This window comes from Zeugodacus cucurbitae, chromosome 3, assembly GCF_028554725.1.
Source record: "Zeugodacus cucurbitae isolate PBARC_wt_2022May chromosome 3, idZeuCucr1.2, whole genome shotgun sequence".
NCBI classification, from domain to species: Eukaryota; Metazoa; Arthropoda; class Insecta; order Diptera; family Tephritidae; genus Zeugodacus; species Zeugodacus cucurbitae.
The window spans coordinates 31,762,726-31,773,542 of NC_071668.1; the positions used below are offsets into that span (position 1 = coordinate 31,762,726).

General features: G+C 36.5%; 1 long non-coding RNA gene across 2 annotated transcripts; it reads left to right on the plus strand.

Moving 5' to 3' along the window:
- The first annotated feature begins 6,218 nt into the window (after nucleotides 1–6,218).
- LOC128920059 (uncharacterized) lies at nucleotides 6,219–7,704 on the plus strand. Of its 2 annotated transcripts, none has more exons than XR_008470181.1 (5): nucleotides 6,219–6,500; nucleotides 6,575–6,727; nucleotides 6,820–7,069; nucleotides 7,138–7,279; nucleotides 7,339–7,704. It is a non-coding gene; the product is annotated as an uncharacterized LOC128920059 (long non-coding RNA). The 2 variants fall into 2 exon arrangements; XR_008470180.1 differs by having other exon boundaries at nucleotides 6,222–6,510; nucleotides 7,339–7,703.
- Nucleotides 7,705–10,817: the final 3,113 nt, after the last annotated feature.

Below are 10,817 nucleotides of genomic sequence, written 5' to 3' on the forward strand. Positions count from 1 at the left end.
TGACGACCCCTGCAAACGTTTTAAGGATAATGATATAAGGGCATGCACCTGGAATGTCCGGACCCTTAATTGGGAAGGTGCCTCTGCCCAGCTGGTTGATGTCCTCATACGACTTAAGGCTGACATCACCGCCATCCAAGAAGTGCGATGGACGGGACAAGGACGGAAGAAGGTGGGTCCTTGTGACATCTACTACAGCGGCCATATAAAGGAGCGCAAATTTGGTGTTGGATTTGTGGTGGGAGAGAGACTCCGTCGCAGAGTCCTGGCATTCACCCCGGTGGATGAACGTCTATCCACAATCCGCATCAAAGCGAGGTTCTTCAACATATCGCTGATTTGCGCCCACGCCCCAACGGAAGAGAAGGACGATGTGACCAAAGATGCTTTCTATGAGCGCCTAGAACGCACCTATGAGCGCTGCCCCCGCCACGATGTAAAAGTCGTGCTTGGTGATTTTAACGCCAGGGTGGGTAAAGAAGGTGTCTTTGGCACAACAGTCGGAAAATTCAGCCTCCATGACGAAACATCGCCAAACGGCCTGAGGCTGATCGACTTCGCTGGGGCCCGAAATATGGTCGTCTGTAGTACCAGATTCCAGCATAAAAAAATACATCAAGCTACTTGGCTGTCTCCTGATCGAAACACGCGGAACCAAATCGATCACGTTGTGATAGACGGAAGACATGTCTAATGTGTTTTAGACGTGCGTACGCTCCGAGGACCAAATATAGACTCGGACCATTATCTGGTCGCAGCGAAGATACGCACCCGCCTCTGTGCAGCAAAGAATGCCCGTCAACAAACACAAGGAAGGTTCGACGTCGAAAAGCTGCAATCGCAACAGACAGCCACGAAATACTCTACTCGACTTGCACTCCTGCTCTCTGAGAGCACTCATCAGCATCTCGGTATAAGGGAACTGTGGAACGGCATCTCAAACTCACTGCGTACCGCTGCAGCCGAAACAATTGGTTTTCGGCAACGACAAAAAACAAGCTGGTACGATGAGGAATGCCGTCTCGCAGCGGAGAGAAAACAGACTGCCTACCTCGCAAACTTGCAAACGACCACAACACGTGCGGGATGGGATAGATACCGAGAGCTGAAGAGGGAAGCGAGACGCATTTGCAGACAAAAAAAGAAAGAGGCCGAAATGCGTGAGTACGAAGAGCTTGAGAAGCTGGCAGACAGAGGGAATGCTCGAAAATTTTATGAAAAAATGAAGCGACTTAACGAAGGTTTCAAGACCGGAGCATCCTCATGTAGAGACCAAGGTGGTAATCTGGTAACCGATGTCCAGGGCATACTGGGATTATGGAGGGAACACTTCTCCGACCTGCTGAATGGCAGTGAGAGTACAACACCAGGAGATGGCGAACCCGATCCCCCAATCGATGACGATGGAATAGATGTTCCATTACCCGACCATGAAGAAATTCGAATAGCAATTACCCGCTTGAAGAACAACAAAGCAGCGGGGGCCGATAGATTACCGGCAGAACTATTCAAATACGGCGGCGAAGAACTGATAAGGTGCATGCATCAGCTTCTTTGCAGAATATGGTCGGAAGAAAGCATGCCTGACGATTGGAATCTCAGTGTGCTCTGCCCAATCCATAAGAAGGGAGACCCCACAATCTGCGCCAACTACCGTGGTATAAGTCTCCTCAATATCGCATATAAGGTTTTGTCGAGCGTATTGTGTGAAAGACTAAAGCCCACCGTCAACAAACTGATTGGACCTTATCAGTGTGGCTTTAGACCTGGAAAATCGACAACTGACCAGATATTCACCATGCGCCAAATCTTGGAAAAGACCCGAGAAAAGAGGATCGACACACACCACCTTTTTGTCGATTTTAAAGCTGCTTTCGACAGCACGAAAAGGAGTTGCCTTTACGCCGCGATGTCTGAATTTGGTATCCCCGCAAAACTAATACGGCTGTGTAAATTGACGTTGAGCAACACCAAAAGCTCCGTCATGATTGGGAAGGACCTCTCCGAGCCGTTCGATACCAAACGAGGTTTCAGACAAGGTGACTCACTATCGTGCGACTTCTTTAACCTGATGCTGGAAAAAATTATAAGAGCTGCAGAGCTAAACCGAGAAGGTACAATCTTCTACAAGAGTGTACAGCTCCTGGCGTACGCCGATGATATTGATATCATCGGAAGCAACAACCGCGCCGTTTGTTCTGCTTTTTCCCGCATGGATAAGGAGGCGAAGCGAAATATCTCCTGTCATCAAACAAACAGTCGGCGCATTCGCGTCTTGGCTCCCACGTCACTGTTGACAGTCATATCTTCGAGGTCGTAGATAATTTCGTATACCTGGGAACCAGCATCAACAACACGAACAATGTCAGCCTCGAAATCCAGCGCAGAATAACTCTTGCCAACAGGTGCTACTTTGGACTGAGTAGGCAATTGAACAGTAAAGTCCTCTCTCGACGAACCAAAATCAAGCTCTACAAGTCGCTTATCATTCCCGTCCTGCTTTACGGTGCAGAAGCTTGGACGATGTCAACATCAGATGAGACGACACTAGGAGTTTTCGAGAGGAAAATTTTGCGCAAGATTTATGGTCCTCAGAACATTGGCAACGGCGAATACCGCAGACGATGGAACGATGAGCTGTACGAGTTGTACGACGACATTGACATAGTTCAGCGAATAAAAAGACAGCGGCTACGCTGGCTAGGTCATGTTGTCCGAATGGACGAAAACACTCCAGCCCTGAAAGTGTTCGATGCAGTACCCGCCGGAGGAAGCCGAGGAAGGGGAAGGCCTCCACTCCGTTGGAGGGACCAGGTGGAGAGCGACCTGGTTACACTTGGGATCTCCAACTGGCGCCGAACTGCGAAGGAGAGAGACAGGTGGCGCACTATCGTCGATTCGGCTATAACCGGCTAAACGGTTGCAACGCCAATCACACACACATACAGTATATCCCCGGTTAAATGCCTGTAATATTTATTATTTAATAATAATGTAATATTTATTGAATGCGATGAGTATTGTCAAAGGGAAAATATATATGTAAATAGTTTTGTAATATTTTTTTTTCATTTTTATTGTTATTAATAAGTATTTTTGTTATTAATAAGAAATAAATGTGACTTTCATTCTAAAAGAAAAAATATTAGATCGAAGTATTTGAGAAAAAGCTTGGTAAGTACCTCGATTCATTTAAGTGCCTTTCGTTTTAAGTGTCTCAAAGGTCTTGCATGTTAAGAAGGTGCACTTAAGCGGGGATTACTGTACAAGTGGACGACTAAATTTCTTAATTTTCAAATTTACAAGAAATTTTGCAATTGCCCGCAACAATGTGCGAGCAGATTAAAATTCAACAGAAATATAGTGTCCCGTACTATTCCTGCAGAAATTCGCAGGAATTGTAGTTTGATCGATCGCTCAGTCTGCCTTTGTTATTTTTACACTAAATTGTTTAGATCTTTAGTGTCAATTGTAGTTGAAGAACAGTCGAAAAAGGTCAATAAAGAACAGACATTCCTTAAATAAAAAAAATAGTTTAGTGTTGTTATTGTGAAAAAATTAAAGTCGAATAAAAAATTAAAAAAGTGAAGTGTAAAGTAAATTATCAAAGTTACATTAATACTATAATAATCAATCAATATAATATTAACGTTAAAAAAGTTTGCAAGTGAAATAAAACAAATAATAATAATAAAGAAGTTATAATAATAAAAAATAAAGACAAATGAAGGTAACAAAAAAAATTTTAGGTAAGAGACATCTGCGTCGTTAAAAGTTTAGAAAAGTTTGCTACTTTGCAGGATTTTATCGGAAAGAAGAACTACGTAAGTAATATTTTTTCTTTCGATTTCCCTATTAAAAATACGTTGGTGAAAAACCTGAAGAATATTATAACGGACGAATTGGCCATGCAGTACAATATTGATGGAGTGTTGGGCAAAAATTCGCTAAAAAGCTTTAAAATTTTTTTCGACGCCCTTATTGGTAAGAACAGGACAAGCTTTTTAATTAAAACAGTTAATAACAAATATATTTTAATTTATTTTAGAGTCCATTCCTACCGGGATAGACGCTGGATCGCCAGAGAATCAACCGCGCCAAGCCCTTCAGCGTAAAAAAAAAACACGTAATAAAAAAAATCATTTAGTAAATAAGGAAAAAAATATTTAATAAATAACAATATAATGTAAGATAGTATATATTTTAAAACACGTTAAAACATTATCTTTGTTTAATAAATTAGTTTGAACTAATGGTGAAAACAAAACTACTAAGTAAGAAAATAAATAAAAAATGCATATGTATAATTGAATTTAATAAATCTATTGCTTTGAATTTCATAAAAATTTCTTTAATTTTCGTAAAATTGAACCAGTAGAATCGCTAGCGAGTTTGAATTAATGAAATCGCTAACGATTTTGAGTTAGTCAAACCACTTGTAATTTCGAATTAACGAAATCACTAACGATTTGGAGTCAGTCAAATCACTAGCCATTTTGAAGTAATGAAAACGCTAGCGATTCTGTATTAGCGATTCACTAACGATTTTGAAACTAGTCATTTCACCAATGACTGGTATTGCAGCGTCGCACCGCTCGATTACTCTCGTAGGACATTGCAATGTAAAAATCGTTAGTCAAATAACATTGCGAGTAATCGGGATGGAACTGGTTCTAATGATTAGGAATTAGTCATATCGTTAGCTCTTCCCCAATGGTACCGAACTACAGGGAATTTTAATAACACTACTACATACACACATTTACAACAAAGGGTAAAATGTGCATGAACATTTACCTCAACTCTTTTCTCGTACAGCACCCCGAATGAGAGAAAGAAACAACCAAAGTTCTCGTATGTTTGAACAAGTTTTGTTTTGAGCTATATCATGGTTGATTGTGAAGTATTATTTTGCGTGTTTTATTTAAATCAGTGATCTGCAGCCTAATTAAAGTTTAAATTATTGAAGCACGCATTTTAAAAACGTAAAATAAAAGTTTTCTAAAGCCAAAATATGGAATTGAAGAGGGTGATACAGTAATACTTCATTGCATTGTCAATTCGAAGCACGAAATAGAAGCTACGCCAACAATGGTCAACATCAAGAGCGAAACCATTGAATACGTAAATAATTGTTGAATATAATAATATTATCTTGCCTTAAATTCTAAAATTTTCCATACAGATATTTCAAACCTCATACGGCGAGTTAAAGGTACGCAACCTAATTGGTGGCACTTATGGTAGCAGCGTAGAATTTTCGAATCGATGGAATATGTGCTGCAAGCAAATCCAGAACTATGGATGCAAACGCTGCTACATCGAACACAAATCATTTACACACCAGATATTAGGTTTAATGTCACTTTTTTACGTGCAATTAAACCTTTTGCTCTACACAAGCCCCGGAAGAACTGAAACGACATTGTTTAGGTGCTTTGGTAACCGTTTATCATCATGAGCTAGAGGGCAAAGCAGTTGCAGTATTTTTAGAATTACCGGCCCCTCAGTTGGACGTGCCATTAGCAGCTAAAACTCAGAAATTAAAGGGTAAATTTAAGTGAATGTTTGCTATCATAGAAATTTAAAAACTCCTTTTATGTTCAATTAGGAGAATTTATTGATTAATTTTCACCTTGTATTGAGGAATCATAACGTTGTTGTATCGCTTTACAAGGACATGGATTCACCGAAATTAGTTCAATGGAAATACTACAGAAAGAGCATGGATGTTATGACTAGAACGTTGCCCGTGCTATATTTAGAATTCCTGAAACATAAGGTAATTATTACCAACTTTTATGTTGTAAAAATTCTAATTTTACTTTATATTTCACAGAAACCCTCCTCCCAGAAAACGGACGAATCTAGTACTAGTGAAATTAATGAAATAACAGATCCTACAAAAACTCCTGAACAAACAAAAAAGTCCTCACTTAATGTGCGCAGCTTACACTTCCTTCCAATACATGTATAAAGTTAATATAATAATAAACACGTAAATGGCATGATATTTTCAATTAATATGAAATGTTATTAATGATTTTGTTATTAAATTCTTATTTGGGGTTTTGGTAGAACTAACCGAAAATAGCGGGTATAGTTTCTGGGCTTTTGTGGGTCGCAGTACTGAAAGTACGCATGTAGTTTTCGTTCACAGTTTTGGGTCTTTCATCCGTGATTGTACCAAGATCATTTCCCGAATTGTGCAAGAGGTATATATATATTGCTAAATGATGAATGTAATGTGCAAGGAAGGGATGACCGATCACACGAACACTACCCTACAAGACGGAGCTAACTCATACACCACTACACATACAAAGTTTTTTACACATACGCAATAGTAACTTTTTGTAGTTAAATGCCAATCTCGGTAGTTAGAGTGGCAACATTCATTAACCCTAACTTTTGTATGTATAGGAGAGAGATGCACGTACCACAATGAACCGATCAAAATCTCCGCCATGGTCGCCATTCATATGAAAAGAAAATTTTAAGTGAGTGGATGTAAGTGCACATTAATAATTTATTACTGATATTATTTTGCATTTATTTAATTTTCTCTTTACAGTACTATGGTTGACTGGATGCTGCAGCTTATTTTGAGGAAATAACAGCAGAAATTGGTTTCGGAAGGCAAAGCGAGCTGCGACGCACATCTGGTGCGTACATACAAAACTAAAAAGAGAAGCAGAAAAAGGATTGTCCCACTTTAGGCAGATGGGTGAGTTGATAATATCAAACCTTATATATGTATATACTAAACATAAAATCTTTTGTTACAATATACTTTTATCTTTTTATTATCCTTTTCAGATATTTGCAAACTTCGGAGAAAGCTTAAGCTGGATACCACCCATATACTCCCATATAGGAAGGTAGCTATACTTGGTATGGGTCTGGGGAATCCTACCAGCAGTTCTTCAAGGCATACAACGACAATCGCTCATCAATCGTATATTACAAATTTGACGTATGACGGAAGAAGCACTCGTAGTCCTCTGTGTCAGGAAGTAACAAAAATCATGCACCTAGAAATACAACACAAAATATGCTACAACAACAGGTATTATTGAAACGAATTTATTTGCAAAACTAAGACAATACAATAATGATATTCTTATTATTTAACAGTGTTGGTATTAATACTTCCCAAGCTTATAATATTGGTGGATAATCGCCAAATGGTGTAACAAGTGTATCAGCAACAACAAGTTATACATATTCAAATTCACAATAAAAGTAAAATCGCACAACGCAACAGGCAAATAACAAGGTTTGTTCTACGAATATAGATGTTTTAATTATTTCTAACCAACTTTAAATATTTTTCAGGCATCGGATGATGTACTATAAATTACATCGAGCTTTTAGAATAGCTCTTTTAACACTTACATTTATTTAATTTATCATTTTCAATATTGTGATTGTTAATTTATAAATTTTGAACGTAAGCAATAGCACTAAATTTATTAATATAAATGTAAAATATTGTTAAATTAGTATCTATATACAAATGAATCTACGAATATACATATGTAACAATTGTAATAGTAGTGAATTTTAATTTGTATTGTATAACAACAAAAAAAAACAATAATTAAAACTTTTGAGACATTGTAAATTATAAAAATTTAATAATTAATACTAACTTTATATGTAAAATATGTAAATTTTGTCAATGTATAAATGATTGCCGTAAAAACGTTTGTAAAAATGAAAGTTTACTTTCTACTGAAATGCTAATATTTAAAAATTAATCTATAATAATTATTAAAAATGTAAAATACCATACTAATTTTTAAATGTAAATACCTCATACAATTAAATAAATATAAATAAAAATAAAACAATTTCAATTTTTCATTTTTAAACGGAAAAGTAGGTGACCTATAGAATGAAGACCAATGAACCAAATTTAAGTAACGAAACGGTGACCCAACAAATGACCAGTCCCTGCAAGACAGGTACCGGCGAATTCTTCGGTGAAATGCCAGGGAGCGGTACTAGCAGTTTCAATGAAAGTTTCTATGCCATTCTTAAGGGCGAATTGACAAAAGTACCGAAACTATTGTGTACGTGTGATCGTTCATCCCTTTCTTGCACATTACATTCATCATTTAACAATTTATATATACCTCTTGCACAATTCTGTGAATGATCTTGGTACAATCACGGATGAAAGACCCAAAACTGCGAACTACTTTGCTACAGTGCACTTTCAGTACTGTTCTTGGTACTATTACGGATGAAAGACCCAAACCAGCGAATCAACTAACTAGAAACTATACCCGCTATTTTCGGTTAGTTCTACTAAAATCCCAAATGAGAATTTAATAACAAAACCACTTTATTGAAAATATCATGCCATTTAGGTGTTTATTATTATATTTCTTTTATACATGTATTATCGTACTACACTATATACATATGAATAACGTATTTAATAGCTGAACAATTTTTGCTATCGAACAACGGCTGGAGGAAGAGTGGCAAATCTCAAATACCCCGAGCGGCCTAGAAGTGTAAGCTGCGCACATTATGTGAGGACTCTTTTGGTTTCTTTAGAAGTTTTTGTAAGATCTTTTCATTCATTAATTTCACAAGTACTAGATTTATCCAATTTCAGGGAGGAGGTTTTCTATAAAATATAAAGTAAAATTTGTATTTTACAACATAAAAGTTGGTAATAATTACCTTATGTTTCAGGAATTCTAAATATAGCACGGGCAACGTTCTAGTCATAACATCCATACTCTTGCTGTAGTATTTCCATTGAACTAATTTCGTTGAATCCATGTCCTTGTAAAGCGATACAATAACGTTATGATTCCTCAATACAAGGTGAAAATTAATCAAAAATGTCCTCCTAATTAAATTTGTATGATCACAAACATTCACTTAAATTTACCCTCTCTTCAGCTGCTGGTATGGCCAACTGAGGTGCCGGTAAGTCCAAAAATACTGCATTTGCTTTGCCCTCTAGCTCATTGGTAAACCCAATTGACACACGTCGCGATGATAAACGGTTACAAAATCACCTAAACCATGTCGTTCTAATTCTCGTGCTTGTTTTGACGAAAAGGTTTAATTGCATGTAAAAAAAAGTGACATTAAGCCTAATATCTGGTGTGTAAATGATTTTTGTTCGATGTAGCAGCATTTGCATCCATAGTTCTGGATTTGCTTGCAGCACATATTCCATCGCTTCGAAAGTTCTACGCAGCTACCATAAGTGACACCAATAAGTTTGCGTACCTTTAACGCGCCGTATGAGGTTTGAAATATCTGTATGGAAATTTTTGCGTGCTTCGAATTGACAGTGCAATGAAGTATTACTGTATCACCTTCTTCAATTCCATATTTTGGATTTAGAATACTTTTATTTTATGTTTTACTTATTTAAAAATGCATGCTTCATTAATTTAAACTTTAATTAGGCTGCAGATCACTGATTTAAATAAAACACGCAAAATAATACTTCACAAGCAGCCATGATATAAGTAGCTCAAAACAAAACTTGATCAAACACGAGCACTTTGGTTGTTTCTTTCTATTATGCAGAGTGCTGTACGAGAGAAGAGTTGAGGTAAATGTTTATGCACATTTTGCCCTTTGTTGCATATGTGTGTATGTGGTGGTATTAGTGGTGTTATTAAAATTTCTTTGAATGTGTTGGAGTTTCAGTACCCATGATTTGCTGGGGTACGTGTGATTAAAGGGTTACCCTGAAAATGATAAATCGAACAGTCTCCACTGATAGATGGCTGATTAAATCAAAAACTACTACAGGGGGCTATGCTAACCACAGAGTGACATATGCCTTTCCAACACAATGGAAAAATTAGAGCAGAAAGACATATGCAGGATTTGCACCAAAATCAATTAGAGAGAGCGTGCAAGATAATCACACCGACATGCTGTAAAAGAGGAGAAATGATAACTTTTTTCCTGCTGCTAGAACAAGAGAGACCAAAAAATAATACAAGCTTTCTTTACTGGTAACCAATATTCCATAAGATAAGTAACTCTACTCGTCTTGCAGGGTAGAGTTTCGGATACTTTTGTCAATTCGCCCTTAAGAATCGCATAGAAACTTTCATTTAAACTGCGAGTACCGCTCCCTGGCCTTTCAACGAAGAATTCGCCGGTAATAAGGACAGTATTGTAATGTCCAATGACTTAAAAATGGAAAGCATGGTAAGAGGCCAAGAAAAAACTACAAAATTTACATGTAAATAGAAAATACAAAAACTTTTCTAAAAACATTAAATAAATTTTATTTGTTTGTATGGGGAAAACATTTGGATTAATTCAAGCATCTAAACATGTTTTATTGATAAAAAATAAATTCTATATTAATAAGTGATTTGATATATTTAGGAGAAATTATAGTTAGAAGTAATTATATTTATAAAAATATATAACAATATTTTATTGTTTCTGTGGTCGTTTACTTCAAACACGAATAAAAAAATACGGTTAAAATTTGTAGTAATCTTTAATTACAGTAATCCCCTCTTAAGTGCAACTGTTAAAAATGTAACACGTTTGTTGCATTAAAGCTGGAAAGGTACTTAAATGAATCCCGCTTAAGTACCTCGGGGTACTTAACACATTTTTTCTCAAATATTCACATCCACATTTATTTAATATATTAATAATACACTTTATTCATTAAATGATTAATTAATTATGATTAAAAAGTTAGTAATTTTTTTCTGATGAAAATTTTGAGTTATTTTAAAAAGCTTTTCTACTAAATGTTCAATTTCAATAATGTTGCACATCAATGCCAAAAATATTAAAAGGCA